The sequence below is a fragment of the Tamandua tetradactyla genome, chromosome 24, assembly GCF_023851605.1.
Source record: "Tamandua tetradactyla isolate mTamTet1 chromosome 24, mTamTet1.pri, whole genome shotgun sequence".
NCBI lineage: Eukaryota > Metazoa > Chordata > Mammalia > Pilosa > Myrmecophagidae > Tamandua > Tamandua tetradactyla.
In genome coordinates this window covers 10,702,233-10,713,805 of record NC_135350.1, presented here as the reverse complement: position 1 = coordinate 10,713,805, position 11,573 = coordinate 10,702,233, and the positions used below count along the sequence as shown (strand labels likewise).

Sequence of the window (11,573 nt, the reverse complement as noted above, 5' to 3'; positions counted from 1 at the left end):
TTCCCAATTGTGTGTGTGATCTCTGAATAGGTGGAAACGTGACTTCACCCATTCCAGGTGTGTCTTGATTATTTTACTGAAATCCTTTAAAAGAGGAAATATTTGGGAGAAATGTCAGAAGCCTCAGAGTTGACAGAGATAGCAGATGTAGGCCTTGGAGAACAGTTGCTTCAGAGAATGGAGAAATGGAATGTTTGGAGATAATTGGAGCCCAGCAGACATCACCATGAGATGTTAAGCAAGCCAGAACCTGGAGAGAGCCAAGGAATGCCAAGAGATGAGAGCCAGCTCTAGAGAAGTCAAGTGAGGAATCCCCATAGGAACAGAGGCTGAAAGTACAGATCCCAAGAGCAAGGGACCAGCAGATGTCAACCATATGACTTTCCAGCTGACAGAGCTGTTCCAGAATATATCAGCCTTTCTTGAGTGAAGGTAACTCTTGTTGGTGCCTTAATTTGGACACTTTCACTTCTTTAGAACTGTAAACATGTAACTTATTAAATTCCTTTTTTGTAAAAGACTTTCCAGTTCTGGTATATTGCACCCTGGCAGCTAAACTAACTGGTGAATGACCGTTTTAACTTCTTCATGCTGGAAAGAGGTGTAAACCTTATGAAGTAGAGGAATGAAGTTCTTGGAGAGACTGGTACTTCTGGGTTTCAGGGCTTATCTGGCATAGGAACTATCTGGAGGCCTTATGTTTCTGAAAAAAAAATGAACTTATACCAAGAAAAACTTTTAAGGAGTCTTAGCTAGAGCCCAGGGTTCTTTAGCATTTTCAGGAATACTGTCGGTTGAAGTTTGGCATACTGTGACAATTTTGTAATATACGGCTGAAGCTTGCATAAGAGTAACATCCAGAATAACCTCGCGACTATATTTGAAATCTCCTAACCACTGAAACTTCATTTTTGTTTCATTTTCCTCTTTTGGTCAAGGCATTCTCAATCCCACAGTGCCAAGGCAGGCTCTTCCCTAGCAGTCATGTCCCACATTGCCAGGGAGACTTATACCCCTGGGTGTCATGACCCACATAGAGTGGAGGGCAGTAAGTTTATTTGCAGAGTTGACTTAGAGAGAGGCCTCACCTGAGCAACAAAATAAGTTCTCTGGGGTTGAGTCTTAGGGATAATTATAAGTAGGCTTAGCTTCACCATTGCAGAAATAAGTTTCATAAAGTCCAGCTTCAATATCGAGGGCTTGGCTTATTAAATTGTGAGTCTCTAATGCTTGACAGAATATCAGAAATTCCCCAGGTGGGAAGCTTAATAGTTCAACATTTTCCCCTAATCTCTTACGGGGACTTTGCAAATACTTTTTTATATTTTTACCCCAAATAAAAAATATATCAGGGTATTTATTACATTAGCCTATGCAGAATAACAAGATCTCATTCCCTATTCTTGTTCCCATGTAATTATGCTGTTTAAATAAACTGATCAGACAGGTTAAATTAGATAGTGTGCTACAGAAAATTTAAATTTTGGACCAAATTAACATCTCTTCCTTTGGTCTCACACAGAGTTGAGGTTTTAAAATACCAACAAGATCATCTTTTACCCTGTATTCTGATTGATCTTGGTCCTAACATGTTATTTCAGCCATATCTCTAGTTGAAGTTTGATCTCTTTTTCAGTCTTTTGAACAGTTGCTGTATGGGGTAATGCTGAGTCTGAGAGCTGCAGAACTCTAATTCTGAGTCTCAACTGTCACACAGATACTCAAAGTTTCAGGGAACTACCAGGTTATACACAAAGAGCAGAGCATCCCAGAATTTAGAAATAACAGTTGCAACTCCAGAATAGATGTGACTGCTCTAAGAGTTTACAACCTAGGAACTCTTACATAAACCTTATTGAACATCCTGTACTCTTTACTCATTGATCGTCCAATCTCTGCCCACTTTCTATCCCCTGACACCCTATGCCCTTGAATTCAATTCTCAGAATTTGCTCATTATGGTTAGTTTATGTAAGTGAGACCATATATCTGTCCTTTCATTTCTGGCTGTTTTCACTGCATCTATTCTTATAATGTTGAAAGCATCACTCCTAAAAGCATAACATCTCCTTACAAAGTAACTTTAACAATATATAGCTTGTTATAACTAGCTAATGTTGCTTTATAAATCCAAAATATTTTAATACGTTTACATAAAAACTCTGATAAGGCCTTAAAAACATCTGTGATGAAGATCACACAATGCAGCAATACCCTAGGAGAATCACAGACAGTAACTTTTCACTGGATGTCAGTCAGTACATCTTTTTTAAGCTTATGAAAGGACATTCATTTTGTTTTCACGAACTTAAAAATGACTTAACCAAATCCCCTAATAGCAGTTAATGCTTCTTAATTATATGATGTGCTAAAGTAAAAGAAAGCCTTATTCATGAAAAGACAATATTGCTACTAAAATGGTCTAATTTTCACCACAATAAAATTAGAAGATGACACAGCAGAGAAAGAAAAAATATCCCATGGAGTACTTAAATGACATCTTAGTTTTTACTTCTCTGTGCCAAGTTTTACTTCAGAGAACTCTGTTGTGCAAAATTTCAGGGAAACATGAAATTAAATTTTGGAAGTAGATTTCATGGCTGAAGACTTTCTTCCCAAATCAGTTCTTTGTTGATTTATGAAGGACTACATTTTGCAGCATTGCTTGAATCTGCTAGCATGCTCCACAATTGAAATTTTGACTTCAAAAATTGAATAAAAGCATAGTCTATTTGGCGTAATCCTCATTGTGACACCAATGTACCCTATAACATTTTGAATAAGAATTAAAACAAACACCTGGGGTGGGCCACAGTGGCTCAACAGGCAAGGTTCTCACCTGCCATACCTGCCATGCTGGAGACCCAGGTTCAATTCCTGGTTCCTGCCCATGCAAAAAAAAAAAAAAAAAAAAAAAAAACCTGGCTTGGAGTAATGCTATAGGGTTTAAGGTATGGACAGGATAAATATACTGCAGACTGCCTACACCATCCCCTTTGGGACAAGAACAATTTATTTCACATTACAGAAACCCATGTAAACATCCCAGATATTCAGTAGTTCCTGTACTCCCAAGTGCCCAGTTTTTTCATTTGATACTCCAATAAATCATATGAGATTGATATTATAACTACTATACAACAGATGAAAAATTGGGGCGCAGAGAAGTTAAACTATATGTTCAAGATACGCAGTGTATCTTGTGTAAGGAGCAGAGCAGGGATTCAAATGCAGCTCTGGCTCCAAAGATGAATCTCTACCTACCACACAAGGCTGCTTTCCATAAATACAGCTCTGTACTGGGTCTCTCCATCAAACTGTTGTACCTGCACCATACAGTAGAGGCTCCATACTTACCATATAACCTGCAGATGGCTTAATTTTTAATAGTGAGCCCATCTTCATTCTCAAGAGAGTCCCTGTTTGAATAATTTATAGTCACCCTGCCTTAAAGTTGGCATTATAAAACTGAATCTGTACCTTTTCAATCAGATCCTCAAATCCCTCCCTACTGTGATATCCTCTATCATGGTGGACGGAAGTATTTTCAAAGGCCAGAAACCAGGGATGAGTCTTAAACCTCCTCCATTTTCATCACTTTCCATGTTCAAAGTGTCACCGTATCTTATTTGTGCTTCTATTTACTATCTTTCAGATTCAGATTTTTCTCTACATTTTCACTGCCTTAGTTCAGATTTTCACAATTTCTTTCCTGGACTGTTGTAAAAGCCCTCAACTGAATTTATACCTCTAGTTGTACCTGTGTCTAATCTGGTCTCCAACTTTCAAAATGATAAATCTTACATAGTCAATCCCGTGAAAACCTTGGTTCCTTAGATCCCTCAAGGGTTCTTCAAAACATTCAGGATAAAGCCCAAAGCCTTGCAGGGCTCTTAAGGCCCTTCAATCATTAATTGGCCATGGCAAACCTTTCCATCCTATTCTCTCCCAATTAGTCACTACTCTGGCCCCATTGAATGTTATATTGTTATCAAAATGGCTGCATTGCCTTTTGCCGTTAGAAATTAGTAAAGATTGCTTCTCTTCTTGAGAACGCCTTCTTCTCTTCCCTCCTCCCACTTTTCACTTGGATAACTAAACTTTCTCCAGTTCCAGCATCCTCTCCTTGGATTATCCCCTGGTTAAACTTTGCTTAGCACACTGCTGGGCCCAAAGGGAGTACTCAAGGGATATGTCACCTTTGTGCAGCTGGGCTTTGAGATCTTACCCAGTGCTGCCCATTTCTAATCTCGTAAGCGGCATCACCTTAGAGGGGTAATGGAGTGGATGGTGGGGTGGGCGATGGGTTCACATCACAAGACCAGGTGTTAGGACTTGAACATGTCCTCTTATAGACTGTGGGGGACAATCTACAATACTACTCAAAGGGAAACTAGCAGTATCAGGAAATATGGACACCAAAGAATGGTGAGAGTAAATAAGAGTAGAAAGAAATTTTTAAGTGTTATCACACATTGCCTATAATGGTAATGATATGTGTGACCAGATGTCTTGTATTATAGGCTGCCAGATGCATTAAATCTTTCCTTACGTCAAGTGTTCAGCATAGCTGCTTATGGGATTATATCACATAAGAAAGTAGAAGAAAATAAGAGCAATGAGAGTCAATTAAAAATAATATTAATGTGATAGAATCCTATTAATGCACTTCCTCTCTGAATAAATAGCACTTTGGGGACAAAATCATAGCACTGGGCAACAGTGGGAGGTATCTTCTTTAAAACTGTAAGTTGGATTGATTCTGGATCTTCAATTAATCTGAGCAAGGGGAAGTTTTTTCAAATGTCCATTTGATTAAGTCACATGCCAAAAATGAGATGTCTTTACTTAAATTTTCCTGTTAGGACTTGATTCAGAAAAAAAAGAACATTACTTGTCTCGAACAATTAAGCTATGTCTGTATGCAAAGGCTGATTCAGACACAGAATAATAAAATACAGACAGTTCAATGTGCTATAAACATTGATTATGTACCAAACCCAGTCTTACTGCTCATCTATAACAATAAGCTGCATGTAACTGGACACAGAACTTTGTGGTCCTCACATATTTCTTTGATCCTGTTTCATCATTGTCTTATTGTCACATTTTAAAACTCCATTTTTACCTATGGGAATAGACTACACTATTTTATTCAAGTACAGAAAAGCTCCAGTATAAGATGTCTTTATCCACACACCCCAGTACACTTCCCTCTGGACTCGCTTCTAAGTTATAATTTCATATAAGAAATTTGGCCCTGAAAATAAGCTTCCCCCAAAATTAGTGACACCGTCATTTTAAATATTTCAAAGACTTATTTATTTCAAGAAGTAATTGCAAAGGTATGTGCTTTATCGAAAGTCAACATATTTAACTTTCCTTCCTAATAGACTCCTGCCAAATCAAATGTCAAAACATATTGAACACACAAAGTGTGACCTAATGTGTCATAAAATCATATAGCTGGGGAATGGGATTCTATCTATGTGAAGTTATCTTGTGGCAAACTATTAAATATATCTCTACCGGTGATTTCTATCTTCTTTCAAAAACAATAAATACTACTTATCAACTTCACATACGCCCTGTAGAGGAAATGAGATTAACTCCTTCATAAACAGAAATAGCATTTGAGTGATGGCATATTTAAGATAGGTTGAGAAATAGCATATTTAAAAATGTGAACCAGTAATCGGGAATATTACCCTATCAAGTGTCCATTGGAAGCTGGCTCTGTATTCTTTCAAGAGATGTTGCCCCTTTCTTTAAGTTCTTACTTCTGTCCGATGCTATAAGGGAGTCAAGGTCATACCACAAGATGTCCAGCACCAACTGGGTGGTCATCTTTCCAGCTCTCCTATAGCTCAGTTGGTTATTGCTTTCGCACAGGACTCCACATTAGCAGTATAGGGAATCCAGAAGCCTCCCAATTAGTACACGATCAGCTCATGATGGGAAATGGAGGAGCGTAAGCAACTCATTTGATTTTCTTCAGTTCAACGAATGTGTGTTTATCAAGTGTATGCAAAACAGGCTTACTTCCTGCTCTTAAAGCTTATATTCAAGTGGGAGATACAAATATTAAATATATGATGAAGTAAGTTTGTAATCACAAATGTTGATAAATACTATAAAGAAAAGAAAAAAATGAAGGGTAAATATTTATGCAAAATAATATTAATGTTTTAACTTCTGGGTCACATACAATAGTATAAAATAAAGCATTAATATTATTATACACTAAGATTAAGGCAAATAAATGACTTTCATCGAAAACCAATTATCTTCATTTTTAAGATATTCAATCTTCTTAATTATGCAAAAATTTTTGTCACTTTTAGCATCTATTAATTTCACCATTGAGTCATTGTAAAAAGTTGAAAAAGTCAACTGAATATATATTTTATTTTTTTCCTAAAATGTCCATGTGTACACTTTTAGGAATCACAATGCCTCAGTTTTTTTTATTTATTATATCATGACTATTTTATTTTCTATGTTATTATGTTTGTTTACTATATCATTTCAAAGACAGATAAATTTGAATAGTAACAAAAATCACAAATTTTCTTCTCAGACCACTGGTCTTGATAGTGTGAAAAAGAAAACTTCTTGTAAGAAACATTAAATCATATTAAAATAGCATCACTGATTACAGAATTCAGTATATTTTAAATGTCTGCCTTAAAGATTTTTAACTATATGATCTTCTGTTTAGAAAAAAGCAATTACCAAAAAAAGTCTCCCTCAAACTCACATTCCTGGGATTATTATATAAAGAAAAAATTCTGACTTCTATTTACAGAAATTATTTTGGGGAAAAATAATATTCTTCACTTGAATAAGACTTAGATTTATGCCTAATCTATATCTAACAATATTTGAAAACAAAATCTGACAATTATTCATGATATTGTTTCCCTACCAGTAAACAATAAGCATGCAAATAAAGAGCATATTAAATCCTGTCCTGTCTGATAGGATTTGGGAAGTAATCTTTTCTGTTTGTTATACCATAGTTATGCATTTGTGACTTCCAATCTGATCAATAATAATTAATCCAGGATAATCTACACCTTCTTTCTATGGTCTACTTTCAGATTCAACAAGATTTTGCTACTTTTAATATCTATTACCTTCACCAACAAATCATTGCAAAAACACCTCTAGAGTCAGATAAAAATTTACAAATGTTTCCACTGTGGATTGCACCAAAGAGTTAAAATACCTCAACACATTATACATGTATTCATACATAGGGCCAACGGGATACCATTCTCATTTCTCATCATCGAGGCATTTATAAGACTTCTATCTTCTTTTGCTTTTGTGACCTCTAGTGAGAAAGGCCAAAGTAAATAAAGGTCAAGATAGATGTCAAATCAAGCAATTATAAACAGGGAACTTGGCTGTGACCTTCAGATTAGAAATGATGACCTGTCACAGCAACAGGGGAAAACCTGCCCGCAACTCCTTCTCCCATCTTATGAAATACAATCTAGATTTGCAGCCTAGATGGAAAAAAATTGATATCTTTCATTTGCGTTTTAATCTTTTCCACCCTTCATATTGGGGTTGTCCTCCCATTTTCTCCTTGGCTTTAGGATCAGAATTATAGGAACTCAAGATGAAAAATTAGTGAGAATAAGTTGATGGGAAAACACACCTATCATGAAAATGAGAATGAGCCAGCATAATACAAAATTCTTTGTACGATTCTTTTTTATTCATCTAACTTTATTTGGAATGTCAATAAAATTAAACAATTTGTGTAAAAACATTGATGTCAACCCACAGTGCCCGTATTTTTTCTGCAATTGGTCTCCTGTAGGAAGACATTTTTAAGATTTTCTTTGGAAAATAACTAAAATTTGCATTTGGACCAAGATCTATGTAATTTCTGGAATCCCACTCTTTCCTCTTCGGTCCCAGAAAACTGCCCCTCTGCACTGCAGATGCTATACTTTTCCACAAAAACAACTGCCTTTATTATCCATTTCTAACACCACAACCCAGATTCACTCCTGAATCCCTACCCTTCCTTTAAACTCCTGTCCTTCAAAACCCCTATAATAGCTCCTTCATTGTGTATATGTGTATGTATGTGCATGTGTGTATGTGTATGTGTGTGTGTGTGTGTGTGTATCGCCAATGAATTTTAAGTTGAGGCTAAACAAAAGAAGGGAACTTTAAGTCACAACAATAGAGTATTTTCATGGTTTTTTTTGGGGGGGGTGCATGGTCTGGGAATTGAACCCAGGTCTCCTGCATGGAAGGCGAGCATTCTACCACTGAACCACCCGTGCACCCCACAGTAGTTTGATAGTGCGGTCTTACAGAAATTGTATTCTTTCTCTTTCCCTGCTTTATTTGCCACAATTCACAAGTGAATATTACCAATTAAATGAAAAGTTTAAGCCATCTTTCCTAGTAAATTATTAAATTCAGTTAATTTTGTGGGTTTTGATGATTAAATATAATTATTTTCTGTAAAATTCATAAACTTTGAGAGCCACATTTGAAAATATGACATTGAAATAAGTTAATAAAAGAAATACGAAGACCAAACTCTAAAAAAATAGACAAGTCTTAAGTATGAAACCATGCACCTGTTATTGGAATGGCCTGAAACTATATTGAGGAAGAATTAACTACCCAGCAAAATGCTTTTTAAAATGAAAGTCTGACTTTTAAAAATTTAATACATTAGCTAACTTTGAATGTTGGTCCTATAGAATGTCAACACATTAAGTTATTTTCTTTTTAAAATCCACTCAAGGGGTGGGCCACAGTGGCTCAGTGGCAGGTTCTCACCTGCCATGCCAGAGACCCGGGTTTGATTCCCGGTGCCTGCCCATGCAAAAAAATCCACTCGAGTCCAAGTCTTCACTGACAACAAAAAGAATAATTTGAAAAGTGTCTCAGCTGCGCACTTCAAACAAAAGAAACAAAAGGAAAAGTTCCATACAAGACTATAATCAAAGTACTTTAAATTCTATGTAAACCACACCTTTTAAGTCACATTATTTTCTCTTTCAAAGCTCATTGCTTCCACTTCTTTGTCCAAGGATTTAGATCAGAGACCCTAAGAGTGAGTTTGGGCTATTATTATTATATCTGGTTCTTATTGTCACCAAGGAAGCTAAAATAACTTGTGCTTTGAATGGTCAGTTTCAAAGCTGAATGAACCCCCATAGGTTCCTTAACAGGTTACATTCATTTGGGGACATTATTTCTTATACAGGGACATGCAGAGGGTAGGGATGAAGTTCTGGGAATAACAAGTTGTTTCTTTGAAAAAAGTCACTCTTATCCCTACTGCATACTTTTTTATTTACAAAATTCCCAGAGCCAAGGCTAAACTAAAGAAGCCAGCTAACAATCACCTTGAATTACTACATCTTATTTCTTCATTGTGTCTGCAGTTAATAAAACTGTGAACAAATGAGATTGAAGATGTGATCTGTGATGGCTTGATGTCTTTTCCCAACAAGTGTGGTCAGATTAAAAAAAAATACTTCTGTATTGAAAAAATAATTATCTAGGAATGAGAATCTGGCATTTAAATAGGAGTTGATGCCCTCTAAATTTCACCCCAAGGTATGGGGCAAAATTTCACCCCAATTATGGCTCCAAGATATGACTCACAGAAAATGGACATCACCCTGTAGCCAGCATTTCTTACGCCCACCCTCAAAAATCTCAATTAGGCTAGGCGGGGTCAAAAAGAGGGTAACCTCACATACAGGGCAACTTTTAGTAATGCTTTCCCTTTGGAAAAGTGTCAGTGAGCTTCAGGCAAGCCAAAAATAAAATTAAGCACTTTCAGAATAAGGGAAAGTTAGACTTTAAAATTAGAGAAAAAAATAAAGCCTCACTAATTAGGGTTTGTTCTTAAACAATGTCTTTATTTCCATTGAAAACACTAAAATAACTCAAGTAGGGATTATAACCCTCCCTAGAATTATCACTAAGCACTGAGAATGCTGGAAGTTTGTGCAAATATTTGTTTTAAGCCCCCGTCCTCTCTGGAAATGTTGTTTGCAAGGAACTGGAACAAAAAATGATGAATACATTACATATTTAATGAATCTCGAAGACTGAATTTCTTTATAATCAGTTATGTTAATATTGCCCTAAAAAATTGCATTGGTTAAATAACACCTATAAGCAGTATAATTGTATGCATGGCTATTTTTCCAAAAGTCTACAGACGCCCAACAAAATCAATGTCTAACCTTCATCAAAATATCCTAATAACCAGTTGATGAATATGCAGGGAAGAGCTATACTTGTAATAATCTTGAACAATTTCTGAGGTAATTTCATTCAATCTTCTTACAACCTTATGAGGTAGAAAAAACTGGTTATTTCTTCCATTTCTAAGATGAAGACATTGAGTCTGTGGTCACAAACTAATTATTGGAAGAATGAGTTAGATTCAAGGTCTCCCGGATTCCCATAAAGCACTTCATATTCTCCCTCTCAATATGTAATCTGGCCTCAAAATTTTATACAGTCTGTGCTTTAGGAGTTCAGAGAAAGCACAGGTAGATCGGTGAAGGCTTCACAGGGACAGAAGCTGGCAGTGGAGACTTAAAGGTGGGAGGGGTTAGGCTAGGCGGAAGGATAGAAAGAAATGCATACCTGGTGAGCTCCAGTGTTGACCACTGCACGCAGGCCGTGTGTGTGTGTGTGTGTGTGTGTGTGTGTGTGTGTGTGTGTGTGTGTCCGCCCAGGAGACCCAGAGAACTATTTGTGGCCGTGGCGCTCAGCGGTGTGAACCACCTTACACTGCAGGGCTCGGCTAGGCTGGGTCAGGAAGTGCTGGAGAGAGCTGAGAGGCGGGTGGACCAGGGCTCCTTGGAGCTCTCCAAAGGCAGCCTGGGGGTCCTTGCCCAGGAGGGGTCCGACCAGAATAAGGGCACCGGCAAGTGCTCCTCAGCGCCTCTTTTTAGGAAATAGAGAAGAAGGACAACCAGCCTTCAGGGTTTCCTTCAGGATGGTGGCTTGAGTTCCCGGATTAGCCTTCAAGTTGGTGTGGGAAACATTAGTCATCTGTGCCCGAGGAAGGAGAGCAACCCTCGTCTATGGCTATCACAGAGGGAAGTCAGACCTGCACGTGTGCTCAGAAAGAAAGAATGGTCAGAGAAAAGACACATCTGGAGGCGTCCATCCAGTATGTGAGTGTGCCCTAAGGGCATCCGGACCTGTGAGAGCATCTCTAAGGATCTCTACGTAGTAGTATATCCAGGGACCTGGATCACCATCAGGTGAATTAACCAATAGAACTCATGGTGGCAGTTGATTCAGGACCAAGTGTGGACTCGGTCTTCCCTAGATGATGTTGACCTTCACCTGGACATCACATCATCCTTTTTTTTTTAAGTAGCCAGGGGATAAGAGCCTTCATATGATTCTTTCCATAACTGCACATTAATTCTTCTTTTAGGGCTGATGACAGAGGTTCACCTTTCCCGGGAATTGGAATTGGTCTCTTTCCATGCCTATATTTACTTGAGAGTATAAGGTGTAGAAGCCACAGTGCACCCCCCAACTCCTACCCTCAC

The 11,573-nt window shown here is 37.5% G+C and overlaps 1 pseudogene; it reads left to right on the top strand.

The window, feature by feature from the left end:
* The first annotated feature begins 5,954 nt into the window (after positions 1-5,954).
* Positions 5,955-11,348, top strand: LOC143668495 (A-kinase-interacting protein 1 pseudogene; annotated as a pseudogene).
* The last annotated feature ends 225 nt before the right edge of the window (positions 11,349-11,573 follow it).